Here is a 19,686-nt window from a genome sequence, read left to right as displayed (position 1 = left end):
ATTGATCATGCATGCATCTTGCTTGTGAAAAAGTATATTCATAGTTAACATTTCTATAGATTTAACAATTTAGAATTAGTTTGCATGAATCAAATATTGTCTCTTGTATATACATTTCTTGTCCTCCTGAAGACTGTGTTGGGTAGCATGGGGCATCAAGTATCATCCCTTTCCCTAAAGGGGTAAGTCAACTCATAATGTATTTGTCCTCTCATAAGTTTAAAGTGTGACCATAGTTTCTCTCCCTTTATTTAAATGGTTTGAAATGTTAGGGTGTACAAAATATAAACTTGAGTGAATTTTTTTAGGTGAACTTAGTATAAATTTGAGTGTATTCTTAATCTTAAAATTATAAATGAATCTTCTACAACAATAATTTCATAAATTTGTGTAAATATTTATTCTATATATCCTATTTCTAAATATAATGTTTTTTTACATACACAAATGAAATGGTTTTAAGAGTTTCAATTTAATGAAAGTGATATACAACGTTAAAGAATATTGTTTAAATTATAATGTTATTTTTTAATAACATAATGGATATATCGCAAGGATTGTGTTGTCAAGTGTTGTTTGGAAGTGGAGGATAAAGGTGTTCGTATAATTTCTTTGAAGTCTCAATGTGGTGGAGTGAGGCATCATAGGAGAAATTCAATATATGCTTAAATAACGCATGTGCTCTGAGGCGTCCTTTTTAAATATAAATTTTTAATGCTACAAGGATAAGAGACGCCAAACTACTTGAGAGAGAACTGAACTTAAGAGAATAATTGCGTGTATTTCTCATTTATCCTTAAGGCCCTGGCTTTATAATGTTTCTCTCTCTCTCTCTCTCTCATTATTTACAAGGGCCTAGCTCTATATAATGTTTGTTTCTTTCTCATTTACGAGGGCCGAGCTCTATAATGTGTTGATGGATGCGAGTCATACTAGGAATTTTTGGGACATTGTATCAAGGTTGTAGCAAGGATTAATCAAAACTTCTCTTTTATTCGACATGCCAACCTACATACTCGCCATGTGCATGGCATGAGCAGGTCTGCTCTCCCGGTTCAAACCAAAGCTTCAGTGGTGCATCTACACAACTATGTCTCACAATAACCCAAACTCTCACTTATGTAGTGATAACTACACCATAAATAGCTAACTCGCCACCACCATTAAGCTTGTTTCATCAATCCCCCAAAAACCCTAGCCAGGTAGTTTCAACTTGTTCATCCCCAATCTTGAGCCCCCCCCTACCCTCTAGGATTAGTTAATCTCATTCCATCCCTAAGACAATCTATGCAACATGTCTTCAAATTACCTGGAATGTCTTAATAACTTGTGAGAGTGATAGAGATGCCAAATCTACGGGTTCATGTTGGAGGACACTGTTTGACCTTTTGGGGACCAAATTGACTCCTAGCATCGCCTCTATCACCCAAAAATGGATGGGCAAATAGAGAGAGTTAATAAGTGAGTGGACATGTATTGAGACACTATTGCCCATGACACTCAACATGCATGGGATGATTGGTTGCCTTTTGGCACAATTTTATAGTACAAATCATTTGAGAATTGGCGTGTCATCTTTTAAGGCCATCTATGGATAGCGAGTGTACCAATGGCGATCAACAAAGAAGAGGTTACAAATCGAAATGCAAAGAATGAGGCTCAAATGATGAAAACACTTCTACAACAATCCAAGGACAATTTAAAGCTTGCTTAAAGGAGTATGAAGCAATACCACAGGAGATTTGTGGAGCTCAAAGAAGGGGATTAGGTGCTTTTATACATTCCCGAATCAAGATATGCATCTCTCAAGGGTAATACCAACACCAAATTGGCTCATAGATATTATGGTCCATACAAAGTGCAGAGAAGAGTGGGGCAAGTGACTTACAAGTTGATGCTACCGGCAACTACATGTATGCATGATGTGTTCCAAGTCTCTCAATTGAAAGCATATGTTCCATTAGATGATCTCGATCATTCGCTGATATCTAAGAGATCTAAGTCATCCAAGTTTGGGAGAGCTTGGCCCCATCGAAGAAAGAACCATATGGATTTGAGTTGGTCATATTGGATTTGAGGCAGCTGCATTAATTGAAGGTGAATCGACATCGTTGGCTTTGTGTAGGGCATGATCATCTCGAAGGGCGAAAGATCGCTGCGCTATTGATCATGCACGCATCTTGCTTGTGAAAAAGTATATTCATAGTTAACATTTCTATAGATTTAACAATTTAGAATTAGTTTGCATGAATCAAATATTGTCTCTTGTATATACATTTCTTGTCCTCCTGAAGACTGTGCTGAGTAGCATGGGGCATCAAGTATCATCCCTTTCCCTGAAGGCGTAAGTCATCTCATAATGTATTTGTCCTCTCATAAGTTTAAAGTGTGACCATAGTTTCTCTCCGTTTATTTAAATGGTTTGAAATGTTAAGGTGTACAAAATATAAACTTGAGTGAATTTTTTTAGGTGAACTTAGTATAAATTTGAGTGTATTCTTAATCTTAAAATTATAAATGAATCTTCTACAACAATAATTTCATAAATTTATGTGTAAATATTTATTCTATATATCCTATTTCTAAGTATAATATTTTTTTACATACACAAATGAAATGGTTTTAAGAGTTTCAATTTAATGAAAGTGATATACGACGTTAAAGAATATTGTTTAAATTATAATGTAATTTTTTAATAACATAATGGATATATCGCAAGGATTGTGTTGTCATGTGTTCTTTGGAAGTGGAGGATAAAGGTGTTCGTATAATTTCTTTGAAGTCTCAATGTAGTGGAGTGAGGCATCATAGGAGAAATTCAATATATGCTTAGTTAACGCATGTGCTCTGAGGCGTCCTTTTTAAATATAAATTTCTAATGCTTCAAGGATAAGAGACGCCAAACTACTTGAGAGAGAACTGAACTTAAGAGAATAATTGCGTGTATTTCTCATTTATCCTTAAGGCCCTGGCTCTATAATGTTTCTCTCTCTCTCTCTCTCTCTCTCTCTCTCATTATTTACAAGGGCCTAGCTCTATATAATGTTTGTTTCTTTCTCATTTACAAGGGCCGAGCTCTATAATGTGTTGATGGATGCAAGTCATACTAGGAATTTTTGGGACATTGTATCAAGGTTGTAGCAAGGATTAATCAAAACTTCTCTTTTATTCGACATGCCAACCTACATACTCGCCATGTGCATGGCATGAGCAGGTCTGCTCTCTCGGTTCAAACCAAACCTTCAGTGGTGCATCTACACAACTATGTCTCACAATAACCCAAACTCTCACTTATGTAGTGATAACTACACCATAAATAGCTAACTCGCCACCACCATTAAGCTTGTTTCATCAATCCCCCAAAAACCCTAGCCAGGTAGTTTCAACTTGTTCATCCCCAATCTTGAGCCCCCCCCCTAACCCTCTAGGATTGGTTAATCTCATTCCTTCCGTAAGACAATCTATGTAACATGTCTTCAAATTACCTGGAATGTCTTAATAACTTGTGAGAGTGATAGAGATGCCAAATCTACGGGTTCATGTTGGAGGACTCTGTTTGACCTTGTGGGGACCAAATTGACTCCTAGCATCGCCTCTATCACCCAAAAATGGATGGGCAAATAGAGAGAGTTAATAAGTGAGTGGACGTGTATTGAGACACTATTGCCCATGACACTCAACATGCATGGGATGATTGGTTGCCTTTTGGCACAATATTATAGTACAAATCATTTGAGAATTGGAGTGTCATCTTTTAAGGCCATCTATGGATAGCGAGTGTACCAATGGCGATCAACAAAGAAGAGGTTACAAATCGAAACGCAAAGAATGAGGCTCAAATGATGAAAACACTTCTACAACAATCCAAGGACAATTTAAAGCTTGCTTAAAGGAGTATGAAGCAATACCACAGGAGATTTGTGGAGCTCAAAGAAGGGGATTGGGTGCTTTTATACATTCCCGAATCAAGATATGCATCTCTCAAGGGTAATACCAACACCAAATTGGCTCATAGATATTATGGTCCATACAAAGTGCAGAGAAGAGTGGGGCAAGTGACTTACAAGTTGATGCTACCGGCAACATGTATGCATGATGTGTTCCAAGTCTCTCAATTGAAAGCATATGTTCCATTAGATGATCTCGATCATTCGCTGATGTCTAAGAGATCTAAGTCATCCAAGTTTGGGAGAGCTTGGACCCATCGAAGAAAGAACCATATGGATTTGAGTTGGTCATATTGGATTTGAGGCAGCTGCATTAATTGAAGGTGAATCGACATCGTTGGCTTTGTGTAGGGCATGATCGTCTCGAAGGGCGAAAGATCGCCGCGCTATTGATCATGCATGCATCTTACTTGTGAAAAAGTATATTCATAGTTAACATTTTTATAGATTTAAAAATTTAGAATTAGTTTGCATGAATCAAATATTGTCTCTTGTATATACATTTCTTGTCCTGAAGAATGTGTTGGGTAGCATGGGGCATCAAGTATCATCCCTTTCCCTGAAGAGGTAAGTCATCTCATAATGTATTTGTCCTCTCATAGGTTTAAAGTGTGACCATAGTTTCTCTCCCTTCATTTAAATGGTTTGAAATGTTAGGGTGTACAAAATATAAACTTGAGTGAATTTTTTTAGGTGAACTTAGTATAAATTTGAGTGTATTCTTAATCTTATAATTATAAATGAATCTTCTACAGGCAATAATTTCATAAATTTATGTGTAAATATTTATTCTATATATCCTATTTCTAAATATAATGTTTTTTTACATACACAAATGAAATGATTTTAAGAGTTTTAATTTAATGAAAGTGATATACGACCTTAAAGAATATTGTTTAAATTAAAATGTTTTTTTTAATAACATAATGGATATATCGCAAGGATTGTGTTGTCAAGTGTTCTTTGGAAGTGGAGGATAAAGGTGTTCGTATAATTTCTTTGAAGTCTCAATGTGGTGGAGTGAGGCATCATAGGAGAAATTCAATATATGCTTAGTTAATGCATGTGCTCTGAGGTGTCCGTTTTAAATATAAATTTTTAATGCTACAAGGATAAGAGACGCCAGACTACTTGAGAGAGAACTGAGCTTAAGAGAATAATTACGTGTATTTCTCATTTATCCTTAAGGCCCTGGCTCTATAATGTTTCTCTCTCTCTCTCTCTCTCTCTCTCTCTCTCTCTCTCATTATTTACAAGGGCCTAGCTCTATATAATGTTTGTTTCTTTCTCATTTACGAGGGCCGAGCTCTATAATGTGTTGATGGATGCGAGTCATACTAGGAATTTTTGGGACATTGTATCAAGGTGTTAGCAAGGATTAATCAAAATTTCTCTTTTATTCGACATGCCAACCTACATACTCGCCATGTGCATGGCATGAGCAGGTCTGCTCTCCCGGTTCAAACCAAACCTTCAGTGGTGCATCTACACAACTATGTCTCACAATAACCCAAACTCTCACTTGTGTAGTGATAACTACACCATAAATAGCTAACTCGCCACCACCATTAAGCTTGTTTCATCAATCCCCCAAAAACCCTAGCCAGGTAGTTTCAACTTGTTCATCCCCAATCTTGAGCCCCCCTAACCCTCTAGGATTAGTTAATCTCATTCCTTCCGTAAGACAATCTATGCAACATGTCTTCAAATTACCTGGAATGTCTTAATAACTTGTGAGAGTGATAGAGATGCCAAATCTACGGGTTCATGTTGTAGGACACTGTTTGATCTTGTGGGGACCAAATTGACTCCTAGCATCGCCTCTATCACCCAAAAATGGATGGGCAAATAGAGAGAGTTAATAAGTGAGTGGACATGTATTGAGACACTATTGCCCATGACACTCAACATGCATGGGATGATTGGTTGCCTTTTGGCACAATTGTATAGTACAAATCATTTGAGAATTGGAGTGTCATCTTTTAAGGCTATTTATGGATAGCGAGTGTACCAATGGCGATCAACAAAGAAGAGGCTACAAATCGAAACGCAAAGAATGAGGCTCAAATGATGAAAACACTTGTACAACAATCCAAGGACAATTTAAAGCTTGCTTAAAGGAGTATGAAGCAATACCACAGGAGATTTGTGGAGCTCAAAGAAGGGGATTGGGTGCTTTTATACATTCCCGAATCAAGATATGCATCTCTCAAGGGTAATACCAACACCAAATTGGCTCATAGATATTATGGTCCATACAAAGTGCAGAGAAGAGTGGGGCAAGTGACTTACAAGTTGATGCTACCGGCAACTACATGTATGCATGATGTGTTCCAAGTCTCTCAATTGAAAGCATATGTTCCATTAGATGATCTCGATCATTCGCTGATATCTAAGAGATCTAAGTCATCCAAGTTTGGGAGAGCTTGGACCCATCGAAGAAAGAACCATATGGATTTGAGTTGGTCATATTGGATTTGAGGCAGCTGCATTAATTGAAGGTGAATCGACATCGTTGGCTTTGTGTAGGGCATGATCGTCTCGAAGGGCGAAAGATCGCCGCGCTATTGATCATGCATGCATCTTGCTTGTGAAAAAGTATATTCATAGTTAACATTTCTATAGATTTAACAATTTAGAATTAGTTTGCATGAATCAAATATTGTCTCTTGTATATACATTTCTTGTCCTCCTGAAGACTGTGTTGGGTAGCATGGGGCATCAAGTATCATCCCTTTCCCTGAAGGGGTAAGTCATCTCATAATGTATTTGTCCTCTCATAAGTTTAAAGTGTGACCATAGTTTCTCTCCCTTTATTTAAATGGTTTGAAATGTTAGGGTGTACAAAATATAAACTTGAGTGAATTTTTTTAGGTGAACTTAGAATAAATTTGAGTGTATTCTTAATCTTAAAATTTTAAATGAATCTTCTACAACAATAATTTCATAAATTTATGTGTAAATATTTATTCTATATATCCTATTTCTAAATATAATGTTTTTTTACATACACAAATGAAATGGTTTTAAGAGTTTCAATTTAATGAAAGTGATATACGACGTTAAAGAATATTGTTTAAATTATAATGTTATTTAATGAAAGTGATATACGACGTTAAAGAATATTGTTTAAATTATAATGTTATTTTTTAATAACATAATGGATATATCGCAAGGATTGTGTTGTTAAGTGTTCTTTGGAAGTGGAGGATAAAGGTGTTTGTATAATTTCTTTGAAGTCTAAATGTGGTGGAGTGAGTCATCATAGGAGAAATTCAATATATGCTTAGTTAACGCATGTGCTCTGAGGCGTCCTTTTTAAATATAAAATTTTAATGCTACAAGGATAAGAGACGCCAAACTACTTGAGAGAGAACTGAACTTAAGAGAATAATTGCGTGTATTTCTCATTTATCCTTAAGGCCCTGGCTCTATAATGTTTCTCTCTCTCTCTCTCTCTCATTATTTACAAGGGCCTAGCTCTATATAATGTTTGTTTCTTTCTCATTTACGAGGGCCGAGCTCTATAATGTGTTGATGGATGCGAGTCATACTAGGAATTTTTGGGACATTGTATCAAGGTTGTAGCAAGGATTAATCAAAACTTCTGTTTTATTCGACATGCCAACGTACATACTCGCCATGTGCATGGCATGAGCAGGTCTGCTCTCCCGGTTCAAACCAAACCTTCAGTGGTGCATCTACACAACTATGTCTCACAATAACCCAAACTCTCACTTGTGTAGTGATAACTACACCATAAATAGCTAACTCGCCACCACCATTAAGCTTGTTTCATCAATCCCCCAAAAACCCTAGCCAGGTAGTTTCAACTTGTTCATGCCCAAGCTTGAGCCCCCCCCTAACCCGCTAAGATTAGTTAATCTCATTCCTTCCGTAAGACAATCTATGCAACATGTCTTCAAATTACCTGGAATGTCTTAATAACTTGTGAGAGTGATAGAGATGCCAAATCTACGGGTTCATGTTGGAGGACACTGTTTGACCTTGTGGGGACCAAATTGACTCCTAGCATCGCCTCTATCACCCAAAAATGGATGGGCAAATAGAGAGAGTTAATAAGTGAGTGGACATGTATTGAGACACTATTGCCCATGACCTAGCGAGTGTACCAATGGCGATCAACAAAGAAGAGGTTACAAATCGAAACGCAAAGAATGAGGCTCAAATGATGAAAACACTTCTACAACAATCCAAGGACAATTTAAAGCTTGCTTAAAGGAGTATGAAGCAATACCACAGGAGATTTGTGGAGCTCAAAGAAGGGGATTGGGTGCTTTTGTACATTCCCGAATCAAGATATGCATCTCTCAAGGGTAATACCAACACCAAATTGGCTCATAGATATTATGGTCCATACAAAGTGCAGAGAAGAGTGGGGCAAGTGACTTACAAGTTGATGCTACCGGCAACTACATGTATGCATGATGTGTTCCAAGTCTCTCAATTGAAAGCATATGTTCCATTAGATGATCTCGATCATTCGCTGATATCTAAGAGATCTAAGTCATCCAAGTTTGGGAGAGCTTGGCCCCATCGAAGAAAGAACCATATGGATTTGAGTTGGTCATATTGGATTTGAGGCAGCTGCATTAATTGAAGGTGAATCGACATCGTTGGCTTTGTGTAGGGCATGATCGTCTCGAAGGGCGAAAGATCGCCGCGCTATTGATCATGCATGCATCTTGCTTGTGAAAAAGTATATTCATGGTTAACATTTCTATAGATTTAACAATTTAGAATTAGTTTGCATGAATCAAATATTGTCTCTTGTATATACATTTCTTGTCCTCCTGAAGACTGTGTTGGGTAGCATGGGGCATCAAGTATCATCCCTTTCCCTGAAGGGGTAAGTCATCTCATAATGTATTTGTCCTCTCATAGGTTTAAAGTGTGACCATAGTTTCTCTCCCTTTATTTAAATGGTTTGAAATGTTAGGGTGTACAAAATATAAACTTGAGTGAATTTTTTTAGGTGAACTTAGTATAAATTTGAGTGTATTTCTTAATCTTAAAATTGTAAATGAATCTTCTACAGGCAATAATTTCATAAATTTATGTGTAAATATTTATTCTATATATCCTATTTATAAATATAATGTTTTTTTACATACACAAATGAAATGGTTTTAAGAGTTTCAATTTAATGAAAGTGATATACGACGTTAAAGAATATTGTTTAAATTATAATGTTATTTTTTAATAACATAATGGATATATCGCAAGGATTGTGTTATCAAGTGTTCTTTGGAAGTGGAGGATAAAGGTGTTCGTATAATTTATTTGAGGTCTCAATGTGGTGGAGTGAGGCATCATAGGAGAAATTCAATATATGCTTAGTTAACGCATGTGCTCTGAGGCGTCCTTTTTAAATATAAATTTTTAATGCTACAAGGATAAGAGACGCCAAACTACTTGAGAGAGAACTGAGCTTAAGAGAATAATTGCGTGTATTTCTCATTTATCCTTAAGGCCCTGGCTCTATAATGTTTCTCTCTCTCTCTCTCTCTCATTATTTACAAGGGCCTACCTCTATATAATGTTTGTTTCTTTCTCATTTACGAGGGCCGAGCTCAATAATGTGTTGATGGATGGGAGTCATACTAGGAATTTTTGGGACATTGTATCAAGGTGTTAGCAAGGATTAATCAAAACTTCTCTTTTATTCGACATGCCAACCTACATACTCGCCATGTGCATGGCATGAGCAGGTCTGCTCTCCCGGTTCAAACCAAACCTTCAGTGGTGCATCTACACAACTGTCTCACAATAACCCAAACCCTCACTTATGTAGTGATAACTACACCATAAATAGCTAACTCGCCATAGCCAGGTAGTTTCAACTTGTTGATCCCCAATCTTGAGCCCCCCCTAACCCTCTAGGATCAGTTAATCTCATTCCTTTCGTAAGACAACCTATGCAACATGTGTTCAAATTACATGGAATGCCTTAATAACTTGTGAGAGTGATAGAGATGCCAAATCTACGGGTTCATGTTAGAGGACACTGTTTGACCTTGTGGGGACCAAATTGACTCCTAGCATCACCTCTATCACCCAAAAATGGATGGGCAAATAGAGAGAGTAAATCAGTGAGTGGACATGTATTGAGACACTATTGCCCATGACACTCAACATGCATGGGATGATTGGTTGCCTTTTGGCACAATTTTCTTATAAAATAGTACAAATCATTTGAGAATTGGAGTGTCATCTTTTAAGGCCATCTATGGATAGCGAGTGTACCAATGGCGATCAACAAAGAAGAGGTTACAAATCGAAACGCAAAGAATGAGGCTCGAATGATGAAAACACTTCTACAACAATCCAAGGACAATTTAAAGCTTGCTTAAAGGAGTATGAAGCAATACCACAGGAGATTTGTGGAGCTCAAAGAAGGGGATTGGGTGCTTTTATACATTCCCGAATCAAGATATGCATCTCTCAAGGGTAATACCAACACCAAATTGGCTCATAGATATTATGGTCCATACAAAGTGCAGAGAAGAGTGGGGCAAGTGACTTACAAGTTGATGCTACCGGCAACTACATGTATGCATGATGTGTTCCAAGTCTCTCAATTGAAAGCATATGTTCCATTAGATGATCTCGATCATTCGCTGATATCTAAGAGATCTAAGTCATCCAAGTTTGGGAGAGCTTGGCCCCATCGAAGAAAGAACCATATGGATTTGAGTTGGTCATATTGGATTTGAGGCAGCTGCATTAATTGAAGGTGAATCGACATCGTTGGCTTTGTGTAGGGCATGATCGTCTCGAAGGGCGAAAGATCGCCGCGCTATTGATCATGCATGCATCTTGCTTGTGAAAAAGTATATTCATGGTTAACATTTCTATAGATTTAACAATTTAGAATTAGTTTGCATGAATCAAATATTGTCTCTTGTATATACATTTCTTGTCCTCCTGAAGACTGTGTTGGGTAGCATGGGGCATCAAGTATCATCCCTTTCCCTAAAGGGGTAAGTCATCTCATAATGTATTTGTCCTCTCATAAGTTTAAAGTGTGACCATAGTTTCTCTCCCTTTATTTAAATGGTTTGAAATGTTAGGGTGTACAAAATATAAACTTGAGTGAATTTTTTTAGGTGAACTTAGTATAAATTTGAGTGTATTCTTAATCTTAAAATTATAAATGAATCTTGTACAGGTAATAATTTCATAAATTTATGTGTAAATATTTATTCTATATATCCTATTTCTAAATATAATGTTTTTTTACATACAGAAATGAAATGGTTTTAAGAGTTTCAATTTAATGAAAGTGATATACGACCTTAAAGAATATTGTTTAAATTATAATGTTATTTTTCAATAACATAATGGATATATCGCAAGGATTGTGTTGTCAAGTATTCTTTGGAAGTGGAGGATAAAGGTGTTCGTATAATTTCTTTGAAGTCTCAATGTGGTGGAGTGAGGCATCATAGGAGAAATTCAATATATGCTTAGTTAATGCATGTGCTCTGAGGCATCCTTTTTAAATATAAATTTTAAATGCTACAAGGATAAGAGACGCCAAACTACTTGAGAGAGAACTGAGCTTAAGAGAATAATTGCGTGTATTTCTCATTTATCCTTAAGGCCCTGGCTCTATAATGTTTCTCTCTCTCTCTCTCTCTCTCTCTCTCATTATTTACAAGGGCCTAGCTCTATATAATGTTTGTTTCTTTCTCATTTACGAGGGCCGAGCTCTATAATGTGTTGATGGATGGGAGTCATACTAGGAATTTTTGGGACATTGTATCAAGGTGTTAGCAAGGATTAATCAAAACTTCTCTTTTATTCGACATGCCAACCTACATACTCGCCATGTGCATGGCATGAGTAGGTCTGCTCTCCCGGTTCAAACCAAACCTTCAGTGGTGCATCTACACAACTATGTCTCACAATAACCCAAACTCTCACTTATGTAGTGATAACTACACCATAAATAGCTAACTCGCCACCACCATTAAGCTTGTTTCATCAATCCCCCAAAAACCCTAGCCAGGTAGTTTCAACTTGTTCATCCCCAATCTTGAGCCCCCCCTAACCCTCTAGGATTAGTTAATCTCATTCCTTCCGTAAGACAATCTATGCAACATGTCTTCAAATTACCTGGAATGTCTTAATAACTTGTGAGAGTGATAGAGATGCCAAATCTACGGGTTCATGTTGGAGGACACTGTTTGACCTTGTGGGGACCAAATTGACTCCTAGCATCGCCTCTATCACCCAAAAATGGATGGGCAAATAGAGAGAGTTAATAAGTGAGTGGACGTGTATTGAGACACTATTGCCCATGACACTCAACATGCATGGGATGATTGGTTGCCTTTTGGCACAATTTTATAGTACAAATCATTTGAGAATTGGAGTGTCATCTTTTAAGGCCATCTATGGATAGCGAGTGTACCAATGGCGATCAACAAAGAAGAGGTTACAAATCGAAATGCAAAGAATGAGGCTCAAATGATGAAAACACTTCTACAACAATCCAAGGACAATTTAAAGCTTGCTTAAAGGAGTATGAAGCAATACCACAGGAGATTTGTGGAGCTCAAAGAAGGGGATTGGGTGCTTTTATACATTCCCGAATCAAGATATGCATCTCTCAAGGGTAATACCAACACCAAATTGGCTCATAGATATTATGGTCCATACAAAGTGCAGAGAAGAGTGGGGCAAGTGACTTACAAGTTGATGCTACCGGCAACTACATGTATGCATGATGTGTTCCAAGTCTCTCAATTGAAAGCATATGTTCCATTAGATGATCTCGATCATTCGCTGATGTCTAAGAGATCTAAGTCATCCAAGTTTGGGAGAGCTTGGACCCATCGAAGAAAGAACCATATGGATTTGAGTTGGTCATATTGGATTTGAGGCAGCTGCATTAATTGAAGGTGAATCGACATCGTTGGCTTTGTGTAGGGCATGATCGTCTCGAAGGGCGAAAGATCGCCGCGCTATTGATCATGCATGCATCTTGCTTGTGAAAAAGTATATTCATAGTTAACATTTCTATAGATTTAACAATTTAGAATTAGTTTGCATGAATCAAATATTGTCTCTTGTATATACATTTCTTGTCCTCCTGAAGACTGTGTTGGGTAGCATGGGGCATCAAGTATCATCCCTTTCCCTGAAGGGGTAAGTCATCTCATAATGTATTTGTCCTCTCATAAGTTTAAAGTGTGACCATAGTTTCTCTCCCTTTATTTAAATGGTTTGAAATGTTAGGGTGTACAAAATATAAACTTGAGTGAATTTTTTTAGGTGAACTTAGAATAAATTTGAGTGTATTCTTAATCTTAAAATTTTAAATGAATCTTCTACAACAATAATTTCATAAATTTATGTGTAAATATTTATTCTATATATCCTATTTCTAAATATAATGTTTTTTTACATACACAAATGAAATGGTTTTAAGAGTTTCAATTTAATGAAAGTGATATACGACGTTAAAGAATATTGTTTAAATTATAATGTTATTTTTTAATAACATAATGGATATATCGCAAGGATTGTGTTGTTAAGTGTTCTTTGGAAGTGGAGGATAAAGGTGTTTGTATAATTTCTTTGAAGTCTCAATGTGGTGGAGTGAGTCATCATAGGAGAAATTCAATATATGCTTAGTTAACGCATGTGCTCTGAGGCGTCCTTTTTAAATATAAATTTTTAATGCTACAAGGATAAGAGACGCCAAACTACTTGAGAGAGAACTAAACTTAAGAGAATAATTGCGTGTATTTCTCATTTATCCTTAAGGCCCTGGCTCTATAATGTTTCTCTCTCTCTCTCTCTCTCTCATTATTTACAAGGGCCTAGCTCTATATAATGTCTGTTTCTTTCTCATTTACGAGGGCCGAGCTCTATAATGTGTTGATGGATGCGAGTCATACTAGGAATTTTTGGGACATTGTATCAAGGTTGTAGCAAGGATTAATCAAAACTTCTCTTTTATTCGACATGCCAACCTACATACTCGCCATGTGCATGGCATGAGCAGGTCTGCTCTCCCGGTTCAAACCAAACCTTCAGTGGTGCATCTACACAACTATGTCTCACAATAACCCAAACTCTCACTTGTGTAGTGATAACTACACCATAAATAGCTAACTCGCCACCACCATTAAGCTTGTTTCATCAATCCCCCAAAAACCCTAGCCAGGTAGTTTCAACTTGTTCATCTCCAATCTTGAGCCCCCCCCTAACCCTCTAGGATTAGTTAATCTCATTCCTTCCGTAAGACAATCTATGCAACATGTCTTCAAATTACCTGGAATGTCTTAATAACTTGTGAGAGTGATAGAGATGCCAAATCTACGGGTTCATGTTGGAGGACATTGTTTGACCTTGTGGGGACCAAATTGACTTCTAGCATCGCCTCTATCACCCAAAAATGGATGGGCAAATAGAGAGAGTTAATAAGTGAGTGGACATGTATTGAGACACTATTGCCCATGACACTCAACATGCATGGGATGATTGGTTGCCTTTTGGCACAATTTTATAGTACAAATCATTTGAGAATTGGAGTGTCATCTTTTAAGGCCATCTATGGATAGCGAGTGTACCAATGGCGATCAACAAAGAAGAGGTTACAAATCGAAACGCAAAGAATGAGGCTCAAATGATAAAAACACTTCTACAACAATCCAAGGACAATTTAAAGCTTGCTTAAAGGAGTATGAAGCAATACCACAGGAGATTCGTGGAGCTCAAAGAAGGGGATTGGGTGCTTTTGTACATTCCCGAATCAAGATATGCATCTCTCAAGGGTAATACCAACACCAAATTGGCTCATAGATATTATGGTCCATACAAAGTGCAGAGAAGAGTGGGGCAAGTGACTTACAAGTTGATGCTACCGGCAACTACATGTATGCATGATGTGTTCCAAGTCTCTCAATTGAAAGCATATGTTCCATTAGATGATCTCGATCATTCGTTGATATCTAAGAGATCTAAGTCATCCAAGTTTGGGAGAGCTTGGCCCCATCGAAGAAAGAACCATATGGATTTGAGTTGGTCATATTGGATTTGAGGCAGCTGCATTAATTGAAGGTGAATCGACATCGTTGGCTTTGTGTAGGGCATGATCGTCTCGAAGGGCGAAAGATTGCCGCGCTATTGATCATGCATGCATCTTGCTTGTGAAAAAGTATATTCATGGTTAACATTTCTATAGATTTAACAATTTAGAATTAGTTTGCATGAATCAAATATTGTCTCTTGTATATACATTTCTTGTCCTCCTGAAGACTGTGTTGGGTAGCATGGGGCATCAAGTATCATCCCTTTCCCTAAAGGGGTAAGTCATCTCATAATGTATTTGTCCTCTCATAGGTTTAAAGTGTGACCATAGTTTCTCTCCCTTTATTTAAATGGTTTGAAATGTTAGGGTGTACAAAATATAAACTTGAGTGAATTTTTTTAGGTGAACTTAGTATAAATTTGAGTGTATTTCTTAATCTTAAAATTGTAAATGAATCTTCTACAGGCAATAATTTCATAAATTTATGTGTAAATATTTATTCTATATATCCTATTTATAAATATAATGTTTTTTTACATACACAAATGAAATGGTTTTAAGAGTTTCAATTTAATGAAAGTGATATACGACGTTAAAGAATATTGTTTAAATTATAATGTTATTTTTTAATAACATAATGGATATATCGCAAGGATTGTGTTATCAAGTGTTCTTTGGAAGTGGAGGATAAAGGTGTTCGTATAATTTCTTTGAGGTCTCAATGTGGTGGAGTGAGGCATCATAGGAGAAATTCAATATATGCTTAGTTAACGCATGTGCTCTGAGGCGTCCTTTTTAAATATAAATTTTTAATGCTACAAGGATAAGAGACGCCAAACTACTTGAGAGAGAACTGAGCTTAAGAGAATAATTGCGTGTATTTCTCATTTATCCTTAAGGCCCTGGCTCTATAATGTTTCTCTCTCTCTCTCTCTCTCATTATTTACAAGGGCCTAGCTCTATATAATGTTTGTTTCTTTCTCATTTACGAGGGCCGAGCTCTATAATGTGTTGATGGATGGGAGTCATACTAGGAATTTTTGGGACATTGTATCAAGGTGTTAGCAAGGATTAATCAAAACTTCTCTTTTATTCGACATGCCAACCTACATACTCGCCATGTGCATGGCATGAGCAGGTCTGCTCTCCCGGTTCAAACCAAACCTTCAGTGGTGCATCTACACAACTGTCTCACAATAACCCAAACCCTCACTTATGTAGTGATAACTACACCATAAATAGCTAACTCGCCATAGCCAGGTAGTTTCAACTTGTTGATCCCCAATCTTGAGCCCCCCCCTAACCCTCTAGGATCAGTTAATCTCATTCCTTTCGTAAGACAACCTATGCAACATGTGTTCAAATTACATGGAATGCCTTAATAACTTGTGAGAGTGATAGAGATGCCAAATCTACGGGTTCATGTTAGAGGACACTGTTTGACCTTGTGGGGACCAAATTGACTCCTAGCATCACCTCTATCACCCAAAAATGGATGGGCAAATAGAGAGAGTAAATCAGTGAGTGGACATGTATTGAGACACTATTGCCCATGACACTCAACATGCATGGGATGATTGGTTGCCTTTTGGCACAATTTTCTTATAAAATAGTACAAATCATTTCAGAATTGGAGTGTCATCTTTTAAGGCCATCTATGGATAGCGAGTGTACCAATGGCGATCAACAAAGAAGAGGTTACAAATCGAAACGCAAAGAATGAGGCTCAAATGATGAAAACACTTCTACAACAATCCAAGGACAATTTAAAGCTTGCTTAAAGGAGTATGAAGCAATACCACAGGAGATTTGTGGAGCTCAAAGAAGGGGATTGGGTGCTTTTGTACATTCCCGAATCAAGATATGCATCTCTCAAGGGTAATACCAACACCAAATTGGCTCATAGATATTATGGTCCATACAAAGTGCAGAGAAGAGTGGGGCAAGTGACTTACAAGTTGATGCTACCGGCAACTACATGTATGCATGATGTGTTCCAAGTCTCTCAATTGAAAGCATATGTTCCATTAGATGATCTCGATCATTCGCTGATATCTAAGAGATCTAAGTCATCCAAGTTTGGGAGAGCTTGGCCCCATCGAAGAAAGAACCATATGGATTTGAGTTGGTCATATTGGATTTGAGGCAGCTGCATTAATTGAAGGTGAATCGACATCGTTGGCTTTGTGTAGGGCATGATCGTCTCGAAGGGCGAAAGATCGCCGCGCTATTGATCATGCATGCATCTTGCTTGTGAAAAAGTATATTCATGGTTAACATTTCTATAGATTTAACAATTTAGAATTAGTTTGCATGAATCAAATATTGTCTCTTGTATATACATTTCTTGTCCTCCTGAAGACTGTGTTGGGTAGCATGGGGCATCAAGTATCATCCCTTTCCCTAAAGGGGTAAGTCATCTCATAATGTATTTGTCCTCTCATAGGTTTAAAGTGTGACCATAGTTTCTCTCCCTTTATTTAAATGGTTTGAAATGTTAGGGTGTACAAAATATAAACTTGAGTGAATTTTTTTAGGTGAACTTAGTATAAATTTGAGTGTATTCTTAATCTTAAAATTATAAATGAATCTTCTACAGGCAATAATTTCATAAATTTATGTGTAAATATTTATTCTATATATCCTATTTCTAAATATAATGTTTTTTTACATACACAAATGAAATGGTTTTAAGAGTTTCAATTTAATGAAAGTGATATACGACCTTAAAGAATATTGTTTAAATTATAATGTTATTTTTTAATAACATAATGGATATATCGCAAGGATTGTGTTGTCAAGTGTTCTTTGGAAGTGGAGGATAAAGGTGTTCGTATAATTTCTTTGAAGTCTCAATGTGGTGGAGTGAGGCATCATAGGAGAAATTCAATATATGCTTAGTTAACGCATGTGCTCTGAGGCGTCCTTTTTAAATATAAATTTTTAATGCTACAAGGATAAGAGACGCCAAACTACTTGAGAGAGAACTGAACTTAAGAGAATAATTGCGTGTATTTCTCATTTATCCTTAAGGCCCTGGCTCTATAATGTTTCTCTCTCTCTCTCTCTCTCTCTCATTATTTACAAGGGCCTAGCTCTATATAATGTTTCTCTCTCTCTCTCTCTCTCTCTCTCTCTCTCATTATTTACAAGGGCCTAGCTCTATACAGGGGTAAGAATCTTCCTTTCTGATCTTATAATTATTCCCTCTCTAAAATAAAAGAAAGTTTCTGTTTAAAAAAGGAAGACCCTTTCCCTAGAATACTTCTCAGGAGTCCCACCTGTTTTAAGGCTTTAGAACAATGAGTCCAGAAGTGAGAATCGGTGTTTTGGATACTAAGGTTTTGGTTTTCATTCGAGTACGGCCCAAAAGAAGTTCTTTATCTCTTGGGGAGTATAAGAAGTTATCCCCCAGATATTGTGACCCTTATATCTGAATTCAATGAAAGTAGGTGACTTAGCCTACAAGTTTCTTTTATTCCCTCATCTCAAAATTCTTAATGCCTTCTATAGAAAAATGTGTCAAACTCAAATCATGGAAAGACGGTGAAACTTCAGTGGCAAGTTACCGTTGGCTTCTAGGTTACGTTATCTCCTTCCTTTATATAAGTCGTAATTTTTACTTGCCGCTCACAGTAATCTTACTCCCATCAATCTCCTTTCTTTCTTAATCTCCTTCATGGCTTGGCAACAGGAATTAGTTTTATCCCTGATGATTTCTCACCTTCAAGACGCAAGAGAGTCTGTGAAGAAAGACTTTATAGAACAGTATGAGCGCTCACTTTTTCCTCACCTAGGAACTTCTGTAGCGCAGACCAAATGGCGGACCTATCAAAACATAACTAGGGTAACACCCTGGGGTCAGCAGCACTTTCGTAACAATGTCCGCTTGGCCATGGTTATTGAAGCTTTGGGTTTGGGTCCCCGATACTACTGCGTCATGAGATCAAGGCATCTTGGGTTTTCTGAGCGGGTCTTCTTACTGGCGTGTTTTCTTCCTCATGAGAAGATATGCCTTTATCCCGTTTTTGGCTTGCCTCTCAGAGGTCCTTTTGTTAGATCACCTCATACCACTGAGATAGGTGCGGCAATAACCAACAGAATCATTCCCATAGATGAGTTACCCTATACTTGTGCAGCTTGTGAGGACTGCTTTTGTGACCATATGATGGACGGGCTTATGGAAGTGTAAAGAGTTCTTCTATCTTTACTGTATAAGTTCCGTGAATGAATAAAGTTTAAATCTTATTCTTATTTTGAATCTTGCTCTCTTTAAGACTTTTTCTTGGTGGTTAATCTTGATTAAAATTTTTCTCTAAATCTCATATTCGTGCATCTTGTAAAATTATCCCAGTTTGCGAGATGAGGACATCTCGCATTTTTTAAGTGGGGTAGAATGTAAGATTCCTCCCCCAACCCCTTTTTGATGTCTAGTATCTTCCCCTGTAATCAATCCCTCTTCAGAAATATAAAGGCCTTGTTCTAACTGTTTTAGCCTAGAGAGAGAAAAATATGCTAGAGAGAGAATATTCAGATTATGAATATTTTTGGATAGAAAATTAACTCATCTTATTAAAATAAGTTCCCCTGAAATAGAAATTCAAAAAGAATTTTCCAATGTGCAATTGGAATTAATTGGAAATAAGTATAAAGAACCTTAGTCTAAGGGTC

Source organism: Cibotium barometz, chromosome 24 (genome assembly GCF_041138505.1).
Source record: "Cibotium barometz isolate CiBa-2024 chromosome 24, ASM4113850v1, whole genome shotgun sequence".
NCBI lineage: Eukaryota > Viridiplantae > Streptophyta > Polypodiopsida > Cyatheales > Cibotiaceae > Cibotium > Cibotium barometz.
The sequence above is the reverse complement of the archived record's forward strand: the minus strand, read 5'-3'. Positions refer to the sequence as shown.